Raw genomic sequence first — 13,584 nt, 5'->3', positions numbered from 1 at the left:
ATTTACTTTGATGTTGGCTACTGGTTTGCTGAAGATTGCTTTTATTATGTTTAGGTAGGGGAATGGCAGACTTTTCTAAAGGGACAGATTGAGCAAATGAATCTTTTTGTGGTCTTCATTATGTTGCAAGGAATCTCTGTTATCAGGTGGTCCCAAGGTGTCTGCTCCTCTGTCCATGTTATAAGGAAGAAATATCTCTGTGAATTTTAGCTTAATGAATTAACACTGTGCAGAGAATTAGAAACTTTGGAGCACTAAATTCTGAACTGGATTTTTTCACTGATTCTTCCCTCAAGGCAGGAAACTAAGCAGAGGAAGAGAAAGGTTGTGAGAGTCATAGGGGAAGAGTTGACTCCAAGAAAATAGGATTTCTCGATACAACAGGATTGATGTATGTACAAACTTGAGCTCACAGAGACTATGACAGCAGGCACAGTGCCGTCATAGGTTCAAGTCTGTGCTGAGGCTTCAATGCTGAATGTGTGTGTGTGCATGGGGCTGGGAGGGGGCGGTGTATGTGAACTCTAATCCTTAATAAGAAATTCTGCAAAAGAAAAATCGCTTTTCTCCAATGGAAGTTTCACTGGGTAGATTAACCATGTTTCAGGGCAGCTCCCATCCCAGGAATGCTTAGCCAACATGAAAAACACTCCATGGTATTCATGTAGAGTTTTCTCTCATTTTTCTTTGTTGGGACATTTTTTCTGACTAGTCTTTTGCTTGTTCATCTCGATTTTCATTTTTATATATTTTGGGGGGGGGATTGAACGTTTCCTGTATCTTTTCAAACAGAGAGGGAAAGAGAGAGGAGAGAGGGAGAGGAGAAAGGAAAGGGAGAGGGAGGGAGAAGAATATAGACTTGGCTGGTGGAGGTCGAGATCTTGGAGCACTTAGATAAGGGAAAAGTTGATGAAATTATGTTCTATGAAGGAAACAAAAATATCTTTTTCACAAAAGCAAAAAGCAAATCAAACCAAAACCCTATTAGTAACTAAGTCATAGAGCTCCGTCATGAAATTCCTGCTTAGCATGTATGGTTCCTAGTCATGAAAAAATAGGTATTCATAGAATCTGTCCAAAGTGAGAAATATTAAACAGACATGGCTGGTTTCCTTTTAAAAATTAAGTCTGATAGAACTACTTTAGTAGTATAAGATAGACTGTGTCTCTTGTTGAAATACTTAATAAAACTTCATTTTATAGTCTATTTCTCTTGTTTAATAATATTTTGAGAATATTATATATGAGCACGTCAATATCATTTTCATCTATGCCCACTCCAATTCCTCTTGTACCCCTTTCCCCAAATTCTTGTAATATTCAATTATTATTTCATTATTTGTACAAACACACACACACACGCATACTCACATGCACATGTACACACGAACACACTCACTCTAGTGAATGTATGTCCAAGGCTGACCACTTAGTAATTGACAAGCTAGGTGGGATGTCATCCCTGGAAGAGAATGATTCTTCCTCTCTCATGAGGTATTCACCCCTTACAGCTCTTCATCTAGGGGGTGGGACTCTCTGGAGTTTTCTCCGCATATCAACTGGTCATGCTGATCTTCTCCAGGCAACCATGTTGTTAAGGGTCCATGCATACAGCTTCCCAGCCACTGGAAGTCACTACCTCACAACAGATGTCCTGGTACTCAACCTACTTTCCCCTGAGACTTAGATGTAGAGACTGTGTTGGGGATGTAACAATAAACATTTCTGTTTTACAAATGTGGAGGCTGGAGTGGTTAAGACAGCTCAGGGTGTAAAAGCTTTTGCTATTAGGCCTGACAAAATTAATTCCATTCCAGGGACTCACATGTTAAAAAGACATATGGACTTTTACAGTTTGTATAACTTCAATGTATACAATAAATGCATATTTCCTCCAAACCTAATGACTGTGTAGCTTTTGTCATTTCCCAATACATCATGCATCATTAAGAACAATTAATAAAGGTATTGGCAAAATTTATAATAGGCACAAAAGATATTGCAACAAAGTATGTTTCATCGAATATTATTTCAGCTAAGCACATAGAGAGGGAACAATTATTGAGAAACAGGGAGATAGAAATTCTAACAGTTTATAAACCTGAAAACCAAATAAACTTCATTTATCTTTAAAAGTGTAGAATTTGAATCTCTAAGGTGAACTAGGGCCTGAGCCTGCTCATCTGATCAGCTCCCAGGTAATGTCAATACAGAAGCTCTTGGAACACTGAGTGATGGAGATGACATCACCCCTAAAATGTGACCCTCAGTAAATGAAAGGAGCCTTGCAAAAGAAGCATGTCAGCTAGCCTGCGATGATCCATGGGAATAAATAACACTACTGCATTCTCCTCTTTGCCTTCTTTACACTGTTGGTAACCCATTTATCAAACCTAACTGGATGTTAGAGAATAAGTTCTCTTAACCCTTTGTGTAGTGAACACACAAAACCCTTTCAGATAAAAAAGAAAGATCGGAAAAGAGTAGTCTCTGAAGGTTCGATCAGGAGACATCTAACACAAGGAAGATAGATAATAAAAAAATAAACAACAATAACCACAAAGTGATTTGGAAAAATAGAGCCATTTGGGAAACCAAGAAAGGCAGGAGATTGATTAGAACCCTGGATATTGGTTTATATTGACGTAGCTTTCAAAGTAGTCAGTGCTGTGAACACAGTGCAAGCCATGCATGTATCTAGACATGTATCTAGCTTTCTGTGCAGAGAGAACAAATTACCAAGCAGGGTTGAAACACAGTTTCTGTGGGCAGAGAGGGAAGACGCAAGGTTGCAGTAGAGAGCGCTTCACTATGGGCACTCTGAATAATGACATAGACTTCTTTTTACTGAACCAGTAATTAGGAAGCATGGAATACTTAAATAGAAAAATGACATGCCTTGACTTATATAATGTCTCTAGCCATAGTTAGGACTGGTGACAGACAAAAGAAGTGGCAGACTTTTTTTTTTTAATGGTTTGAGGAGAGAAAGAATGACTTGGTTTGGAGCAACAGTGAAAGGACAGAGCTTTGTTCTAGTATTCTAGTCTTTTAATTCTCATAACTCTTTATAAAGGGATGATATTGTCATGTGTGCCTCACAGATAAGAAATCTCTATAAATTACAATAGAGGCAGTGATTAAATCTTAAATAATCGGTCTTAGGAGAAACATTTATTTTGTATGTCAGAATTAATTTTAAATACTATTTTCTCTCTAAAATAGTGAGCATATTGAACACATTACTAAGTTTTATGTCAATTTAACTACATTTGGTTGAGAATATCATTTAAGTTTTTCTGTCTAGGTCTCATGTATATTTTTTTTAGTATTTAAGTTTTGAAAGTCATTTATGCTTTGCCTATTTTTTGGCCCATTCACAAGTAATACTTTGAACAATTCTTTTTGATGGTTCTTCAGAGTTTCTCTTGACTGCTAATAAGATAATAAACTGGTAATTGAAATGGTAGAAGGGTTTAATAAAATTATCTGATGTATCTGGGTGGTTTTGCGTGACTGTATGTATCTGAATCATTTGTATGCCTGATGCCTGAGGTTAGAAGATGGCAGCAGATCCACTGGAAATTGAGTTACCAATGTATGGGAGCTACCATGTCAGTACTAGAATTGAACTTAGGTCTTCTGGAATAATACTTACTAATCTTAACTGCTGAGCCATAAGCTCGTGGTGCTCTCTATTCGATTAAATAAAGTGTACTCAGGACAACAGTAAGTTATATATGCTGGGTTCTTCATATTTATTTAACAGAGCAAACTATTTTCACAAATTTTGAGTCCCAAAGTCAGAGGATTTTGTTGAAGATGCAACAGTTTTGAGGATAAGTAGTCACCATGTCGTTACCTTGAAGCCACCATGCTTATACATGAACCCAAAATCTACCAGTCACAGAATTTAAGGATATATTTTAATTTTTATAAAAAAATCTGTTTAAGTTATTGATAAATCTGCTGTTATTTGTAGATTATTTGTAGTTATTATTTGTAGGGATTATAGAAAATCTAGAAAAGTGGTATTTATTTTACTTTGGAAATAGATGGAGATCAAGGTTCTTTGCTATTTTTATTTGATTAAATAAAGCATACTCAGTATAACACTAGTCTACATATGCTGAGTTCCTCATAGTATATTTTTAGAACTATTTCATAGTTCTTTATATATATTTAACAAATCAAATGATTACAGCAATGCTAAAACTATTATTACAAATTTTAAACATCTGTGCCATGTACTTGTTAATACTGCAATAGATTTTAAGCAGTAATTTTTAGTTATTGCATGTTCTTGTTATTCATTACATAAAAACTAATAAACTTTTGTAATAATCCACAGTTGTTTAAAAAGCATTGAGATCACAGAACATGGTGCTAGGCTTTCTAATCTTTCATCCTTCTGCATGTTATCATTCATATCTCTAAAACCTTAATGTACTGTTATTCTTAAATTGAGTTATAGCTGCTACATAAAACCATTTGACTTGTATATGTTAATGGTGTAAAATACAATATTTTAACACATGTATATATTGTGACATTTTTATAATGGGTAAAATATGCCTATTTCCTCAATTATTGATCATTTTATGGTAAATTCTTTCAAAATCCTTCCTCCTCTTTTTCTTCAAATTCTAGTATGTATTGTCATTTATAATCACTACCCTGCAGTGAGCATGTCAGAATTTGATCAGTGTTCCTTGTCTTTTCTTCCACTCACTATGCTGATTTTCATTTTCCTACTTTATATCACCTCATGAAATGAGCTTCAGTTCTATTCAGGTTGTTATATACAACAGGAATCTCTCTTTCATAATTTAGCAGTATTCCACTGTTAACCTGTACCATTTTTTCTTTATTAATTTATTGCTTCATAGACACTAAGGTTATTTACATGTCTTGGACTTTGTGAATAATGTTGTAATAATCTTCTGGGGAAAATGTCTCTAAAGAGATTTATTTCATTTACTTTGGAGGTACATGCACTAGTGGAAATATTAGATTGTACACTGAATTTGTAGCTGAAATTAAATTATCCTATATACAAGGGATGTTGGAAATGTTATTAAAAATAATTGCAGTAATATTTAGAGATTAGAAACTCAGAGATAAACCAATATTCAGTAAACTAGGAAGGAAAAGTCTCCTGCTGTATAACACGTATACATATGTGCATGTAGCAACAATTACTTCAAAAAGAGTCCATAGATTTGAAAGAGAGCAGAGGAGTATATGGGAGAGTTTAGAGAAAGGAAAGGGATGGAAAAAATGTTATAATTGTATTATAGTCTCAAAAAAGGAATAAAAAGACACTTATCTATTTTAGTATATCAGGCCTGCTCAAAACTATGATTTACTTTTCACATAATTAAAATAAATTAAATGCTATCAAGTGTCATTAAATTATTATTCAAAATATCCTTATTAAATATATGCAAGACCATATATCCCCAAATGTGAATGTTTTGTTATAAGGAAATATATAACACAAGTTCATTTTATATTACTTGTATTTATTGTAAGTGACAATTTCTAAAAGTATATATTTCTAATCACTAGTTAACAAGATTGAACCCATTTCCATTGTCCTTCCAGTTTACACCTCAACCTGTACCTAAAGCAGATTAGTATGCCTGCTTCCTTACCCTAAAGCCCTGCATGTCTTATTTCCCAGGAAGACTGCTCTAATCAGGGACAAAGGAGGCCTGCTCCTACCAGGGGCACAGAAATCCTGCTCTAACCAGGGACACAACATTGCCTGCCTCTCTCCAAGGAGGGTTTCTTTAAGCCTAGAAACATGGCTCCACATGCTTTCCTGGAGGTCAGTTCTAATCTGAGATACACAGTCCAGTTAATACTAGAGACAAGCAAATGTTAAAAAGCAAGCACAAGAACATAATCACAGAAGACAATGCAATGTGGCACCATCAGAACATACCTCTCTTACTACAGCAAGTTCTAGATAACCTAATATACCCAAAGACCAAGATTCTGACTTTAAATTCAATCTCATGAAGATTATAAAAGTCTTTAAGGAAGATATAAATAACACTCTCAAAGAAATACAGGCAAACATAGACAAATAGGTATCGGTCCTTAAAGAGGAAACAAATAAATCCCTTAAATACAGGAAAATGCAGTCAAACATGTTAAACAATGAAATGAGCTAAATAGTTCAAGACCTAAAAATGCAAGTAGGAAAAATAAATAAATTACAAATGGAAGCAACCCTAAGAAAGCATAAGAAAGAGAACAGGAACTACAGACACAAGGATCACCAATAGAACACAAGAGATGAAAGAGAATCTCAGGCGTAGATGATACCTTAGAAGAGATTGATGCCTCAGTCAAAGAAAATGCCAAGTATAAAAACTTTCTAACACAAACATCCAGGAAATTTAGGACAAAATGAAAAACACCAAGTCTAAGAAGAGTAGGAATAGAAGAGGGTGAAGATTCACAGTCCAAAGGGCTAGAAAACATCTTCAACAAAAACATAGAATAAAACTTCCCTAATCTAAAGAAAGAGATGGCCATAAATGTACAAGTATCCTACAGAACACCAAATAGATTGGACCACAAAAGAAAATCCTCCCACCACATAATCAAAATATGATATACACAGAACAAATAAGGATATTAAAAGCTGTAATGGAGATAGGATATGGAGCATATAAAGGCAGACCTATTATACCAGATTTCTCAACAGAGACTCTAAAATTCAGAAGATCCTGGACAGATCTCTTGTAGACCTAAGAGACCACAGAGGTCAACCCAGATTACTATACCCAGCAAAACTTTCAATCATCATGGATTGAGAAACCAAGATATTCTATGACAATACTATATTTAAACATTATCTTTCTACTAATCCAGCCCTCTAGAGGAAACTAGAAGGAAAACTCCAACACTAGGAATACCCAAGAAGACACAAAAATAAATCACATACACATAGTGGCATCTCATCAACAAAATAACAGGAAATAACAATTACTGATTATTAATAGCTCTCAACATCAATGGACTCAATTCCCCAATAAAAAGATCCAGTCTAGCAAACTGGATATGCAAACAGAATCCAGCATTCTGTTGCATACAAGAAACGTACCTCAGCAACAAAGATAGATATGACCTCAGAGTAAAGTTTTAGAAAAAATTTACTAATCAAATGGTTCTAAGAAACAAGCTATAGTTGGTATTCTAATATCCAATAAAATAGGCTTTCAAACATAAGTAATCAAAAGTGTTGGGAAAATACACTTCATACTCATCAAGAGAAAAATCCACCAAGAGAAAGTGGTAATTCTGAATATCTGAATGTAAGGGAACTAATATTCATAGAAGAAACTTAATTAAAGCTCAGAACACAAATTAAACCTTACACAATAATGTTGAGAGACTTGAACATCTTATACTTACCAGTGGACAGGTCATTGAAACAAAAACTAAACAGAGACACAATGAAAATAACAGAAGTTATGAACCAAATGGATTAATGGATATCTATAGAAAATTTCACCCCAAAACAAGAGAATATACCTTCTTTTCTGTACCTCATGGAACCTTCCCTAAAATTGACCATACAATTGGACACAAAACAAACCACAATAGAAACAAGAAGATTGAAATAACCTTGTGCATTCTATAAGATCTCCACGGACTAAGGTTGAATTTCAACAACAACAGAAACATCAGAAGGTCCAAATCTCATGGAAACTGAATAACTCTCTATTCAGTGAAAAGTTGGTCAGGAAACTAATAAAGAAAAAGAAATATAGGAAAAAATTAAAGACTTTCTAGAATGAAAATGAAGGAACAATATACCCAAAGTTATGGGACACAATGAAAACAGTGTACAAGGGAAAATTCATAGCATTAAGTACCTTCATAAAGAAATTGGACAGATCCTATATTAGCACTTAACAACACACAGGGAAGCTATAAAATAAAAAAAGAATCAAACACATCCAAGAAGTGGAGACTGCAGGAAATAGACAAACTCAAAGAATCAACAAAATTAAGAGTTGGTTCTTTGAGAAAATAAATAAGATAGACAATCCCTTAGCCAAACTACCTACAAGGCTCAGAGACGGTATCCAAATTAAGAAAGTCAGAAATGAAAAGGGAGACATAACAGAAACAGATGTAAATCAAAAAAATCATCTGGTGTTACTTTAAAAGTCTAAACTCAACAAAACATGAAAATCTAAATGAAATAAGTTTCTACACATATACCATGTGAACTAAATCATGTAAACTATATACACAGTTCCAATCCCCATAAAATATAGAAGCTGTCATTAAAAGCCCTCAACTGAAAGAAGACTGGGGCCAGCTGGTTTTAGTGTACAATTCTACCACATGTTCAAAGAAAAGCTAATGTCAATATTCCTCAAACTATTCCACAACAAGGAAACAGAAGAAACACTACCTAAATCATTCTATGAAGTCACAGTTAACCTGATACCTAAACCACATAAAGACCCCACAAAGAATGAGAACTTCAGATCAATTTTGTTTATGAACAGAGACATAAAAATAATAGTATTCTCACAAAAAAGAATAGAAGAACACTTACAAACCATCATTCACTATGATCAAGTAGACTTTATCCCAGGGACAGGGATGAATCAAAATTTTTAAAAAATCCATCAACACAATCCACTATATATAAAAATCAACACAATCCACTATATAAAGGGGTGTTGACAAAATCCAACACCCCTTCAGGTTAAAAGTCTTGGAGTGATCAGGAATTCAAGGCATGTACCTATACAAAATAAAGGCAACATTCAGCAAACAAATAGCCAACAGCAAATTAAATGGAGAGAAACTTGAATCAATTACACTACAGTCACACACCAGACAAGTCTTCCCACTCATGGTATCTATTTAACACAATACTTGAAGTTTTAACTAGAGCAATAAGACAACTAGAGGATATAAAAGGGATATAACTGGAAAGAAAGAAGCCAAAGTATTCCTATATTCAAATGATATAATAGTATCTATAACTGACTCTAAAAATTATGCCAGAGTTTTCCTACAGCCGATAAACAACTTCAACAAAGTCACTGGTTATAAAATTGGCTCAAAGAAGTAGCCCTCGTTTATACAAATAATACACAGGCTGAGAATGAAATAAGGGAAACAACACCTTTCACAATAGTCATAAATAATATAAACTACCTTGTTGTAACTATAACTAAGCAAGTAAAAAAAAAATATATATATATGACAAGAACTTCAAGTCCCTAAAGAAAGAATTAGAAGTCCTGAGAAGATGAAAAGATCCCCCATGCTCATGAATAAATAGGACTAACAGTGAAAACGGCCATCTTACCAAAAGCAATCTACAGATTGAATACAATTCCCATCAAAATTCCAACACATTTTTTACAGACATGTAAAGAGCAATTCTCAAATTCATATGGAAAAACAAAAAACCCAAGATAGCTAAAACCATTCTGCACAAAAAAGGAAATCAAGGATTCACCATCCCTGACCTCAAGCTCTACTACAGCGCAATAGTGATAAAAAGTACATAGTATTGTATAGGAACAGACTGACTGATCAATGAAATAGAATCGAAGACCTAGAAATAAACTCATATACATGCATACCAATGGACACTTGTTTTCTGACAAAGAAGTCAAAACCACACATCGGAAAAAAGAAAGCACCTGGTCCTGCTGGCTGCCTGAATGTAGAAGAATTCAAATTGATCCATATTAATCATCCTCCACAGAACTCAAGTTGAATTGGATCAAGGATCTCAATATAAAACCAGATACACTGAATCTAATAGAAGAATAAGTGGGAAGTAGTACTGAACACATTGAAACAGGAGAAAAATTATTGAACAGAATACCCAATGTCTCAGGCTCTAAGACCAAGAAGTGCTAAATGGTACTTCTTGAAACTGAAAAGTGTCTGTAAGGCAAAGGACATTGTCAATAGGACAAAAATCAATCTATAGATTGGGGAAAGATCTTCACTATCCTTACATCTGATAGAGGGCTAATATCCAAAATATATAAAGAAGATAGACTCCAAAAAAATCAAATAACTCAATTAAAAGTTAGGGTGCAAAGCTAAATAGAGAATTCTCAACAGGGGAGTCTTGAATGACCAGGAAGCACTTAAAGAAATGTTCAACATCAGGGATAAATAAATCAAAATGATCCTGAGATTTCACCTCATACAAATCAGAATGGCTAAGATCAAACCTCAGGTAAGATCACATGCTGGTGAGGATATGGAGAAAGAGGAACACTCCTCCATTGCTGGTGGGATTGCAAACTTGTACAAACGCTCTGGAAATCAATCTGGCAGTTCCTTGGAAAACTGGAAATAGTTCTACCTGAAGACCCAGTTATACTGCTCCTGGAAATATACCCAAACTATGCCCTACCATATCAAAAGTCCACATTCTCCACGATGTACATAGCAGCCTAATTTATAATAGCCAGAAACTGGAAGCAACCCAGATGTCCATCTGCCAAAGAATGGACGCAGAAAATGTATTCATTTCTACAGTGGAATACTATTCAGCTTTTAAAAAAGAAGACATCATGAAACTTGTAGGCAAATGGTTGGAACTAGAAAATATCATCATGAAAGTGGTAGCCCAGACCCAAAGGGTATTCATGGTATGGATAATCTGATAAGTGGATATTAGCCAAAGAATACAGAATACCCCTGATATACCCCACATATCCTAAGAAGATAAACAATACAAAAATCCCAAGTGAGGGTGCTTAAATCCCACTTAGAAGGGGAAACAAATAAGCTTAGGAGATGGAGGGATATGGGTAGGAGAGGGGAGGGTGAGGGGAAACCGGGGACAGGATCAGTTGTGGAGGCAGGCAGGAGAGAGGTGCTGAGGCCCAGGGGAATGAATGGACATATGCCGCTTCCGGGGAGAGGCGGTTGGGGGAAACTTCTATAAAGTCCCAGACAACCAGGATAGGGGAGGCTTCCAGGACTCTGTGGGGAACCTTAGCTAAAATGTCCTGCAGTGGGGATATGGAACGTGAAGAGACTGGGACAGATACTCAGCCAAGCATTGCACTGAGGCTGGCGTCCCCTTAGGGAAGAGTTAGGAGAAGGACTGAAGGAACCGAAGGAGATGGTAACCCCATCAGAAGACCAACAATACCAACTAACCTGGACCCCTGGGAGCTCCCAGAGACTGAGTCACTAACAAGAGTATACGCACTAGTCTGAGGCCCCTGGCACATATACAGCAGAGGGCTTCCTTGTTTGGCATCAGTGTGAGAGGATGTGAGTAATCATGCAGAGGTGTGATGGCCCAGGGTGGGGCGATACCCCAGGTTGGGGCACCCTCTCAGAGATGAAGGGGAGGACGGATAGGGGAAGAACTCCGAGAGTGGGGACAAGCAGGGCAACATTTGCTATGTAAGTAAATAAAATAATTTTTAAAAAGAATGAAACAATGTTTCTTCCAATAAAAAGCCTGGGAAGCAATTTAATTTTTTGTGAAGATTTAATTTGTATTTTTGAATGGAGCTTTTATAAGCCATACTCACACTCTCATTGTGCATTGTTAATTGTTATATTTACACAGTGTACACATCAGATCACTAGACCATTTCTTTTAGTAAGTACAGCATCCATTTGGAGCTTTTGTTTTACATAATGATAGATTTCAGTGATTCTAATTTGTTGCTTACCAAAATACTTAACAAAATATAGCCATTGTTTTCATCTTTTCTTTGCTTTATGTATCTAAATGTTTCAGGACAGAAACTATAAGAGCACTAATAATTTATTTGATGTTTTGGGTGACTTCCAGTAGCAAACAAATTGAATGAATAAAATTGATAGTAAATGACATATTGCAAATTGAAATGAATGGGTAGTACCACGTTAACAGGAGAGATAGCAAAGCCTTTGGTAATTTGCCCTTTTGCAGAAAGTAAACTGACATACGAAAATCACTCAGACTGGGCAGTCTATGACAAAAATTCAGTAATCATTTTCATGTGGTTAAAATGTCAAGATACAGTTCCTTGATGTAAATGCATGAAATATAACAGATTAAATCACTGAGCTTCATGCATCCTAATGGTCAAAAATTTGTATATGTTTTTCATTCTTTTCCTATTGGCTTCTCATTTCCTAAGCATATATTAATTAAATATTGTTCATTTTTAGTTTTTGAAAAAGAAAATAGTTTTACTCAGGAAAAAAATCAACTCAATTTTTATTAAGGGAACATTTTTACTGCAATGGTATTTATTAATTAACTTAAAAATAGACTCATTTTATTTGCTTGCTTTTGCTCTTTTGAGATTAGGATCTAATGTATCCAAGGCTATCCCAAATTCCTCGTATTGCAAAGGATAGCCTTAACTCCTGATCTTTTTTGCTTGTAACTTGAACATACTAGCATTATAAGTATTGTCTTAGTCAGGGTTTCTATTCCTGCACAAGCATCATGACCAAGAAGCAAGTTGGGGAGGAAAGGGTTTATTTGGCTTACATTTCCATACTGCTGTTAATCACCAAAGGATGCAGGACTGGAACTCAAACAGGTCAGGAAGCAGGAGCTGATGCAGAGGCCATGGAGGGATGTTCTTTACTGGCTTGCTTCCCCCTGGTTTGCTCAGCCTACTCTCTTATAGAACCAAGACTACCAGCCCGGAGATGGCACCACCCACAAGGGGCCTCTCCCCCTTGATCACTAATTGAGAAAATGCCTTGCAGCTGGATCTCATGGAGGCATTTCCCCAACTGAAGCTCCTTTCTCTGTGATAACTCCAGCTGTGTCAAGTTGACACAAAACTAGCCAGTATAAGTATACAGTAGCACAACTGACTAAATTTATTATTAATTATTAGAATATAATAATAGGTTCACATATGTTATTTTGGTAGATTGTGTACAGCTTAAATCAAGACACACAGCTAGCATACAAAGGTGGGGTTGAGCCAACATAGCTTCAAATTCTTGCTAAGCCCTATCTCTTATTTGTTGGTTATGAGTTCCTTTTTTGTTTGCTTCTTTTATTTGTTATTTTAAAACCTTTACTTGTTTATTTTTTAACTTTCAGTGTGTGTTTATGTGTATGTGTGGTGGTATGTGTGTGTTGTGTGTGAAGAGGGGGGTGTGGCTGTGTGTGTCATGTGGATGTATGTGGTATGTATATGTTCATATGTTTTTGTGTCCTGTATGTGTGGGTGTGTGCATGTGGTATGTGTGTTTGTGTATGTGTGTGTGTGTGTGTGTGTGTGTGTGTGTGTGTATTCATATGTGTGTAGGAGCACAAAGAGATCAGAAGAGTGGGTCAAATCCCTTGGACCAAAAGTGGATACGAGCTTCTGACTTAGGTGCTGAGAACTGAACTCCAGTTCTTGTGGAGAGCAGCAGGCTTTCTTAGCCACTGAAATCCACTACAGTAGCACCCATATTGACAAAAGATTCTAAAAATGCAATTGATGCTTTTATTTGAGCTGGATTTTAGTATAGCTACATTCTATCTTAGGCTTTTTATATGTTTTAGCTCATTTATTAATTTGACTGTTTGTCTTATAAAATCAAGCTCTA

The sequence above is a fragment of the Mus pahari genome, chromosome 4 (genome assembly GCF_900095145.1).
Source record: "Mus pahari chromosome 4, PAHARI_EIJ_v1.1, whole genome shotgun sequence".
Taxonomy (NCBI): domain Eukaryota; kingdom Metazoa; phylum Chordata; class Mammalia; order Rodentia; family Muridae; genus Mus; species Mus pahari.
The sequence above is the reverse complement of the archived record's forward strand: the minus strand, read 5'-3'. Positions refer to the sequence as shown.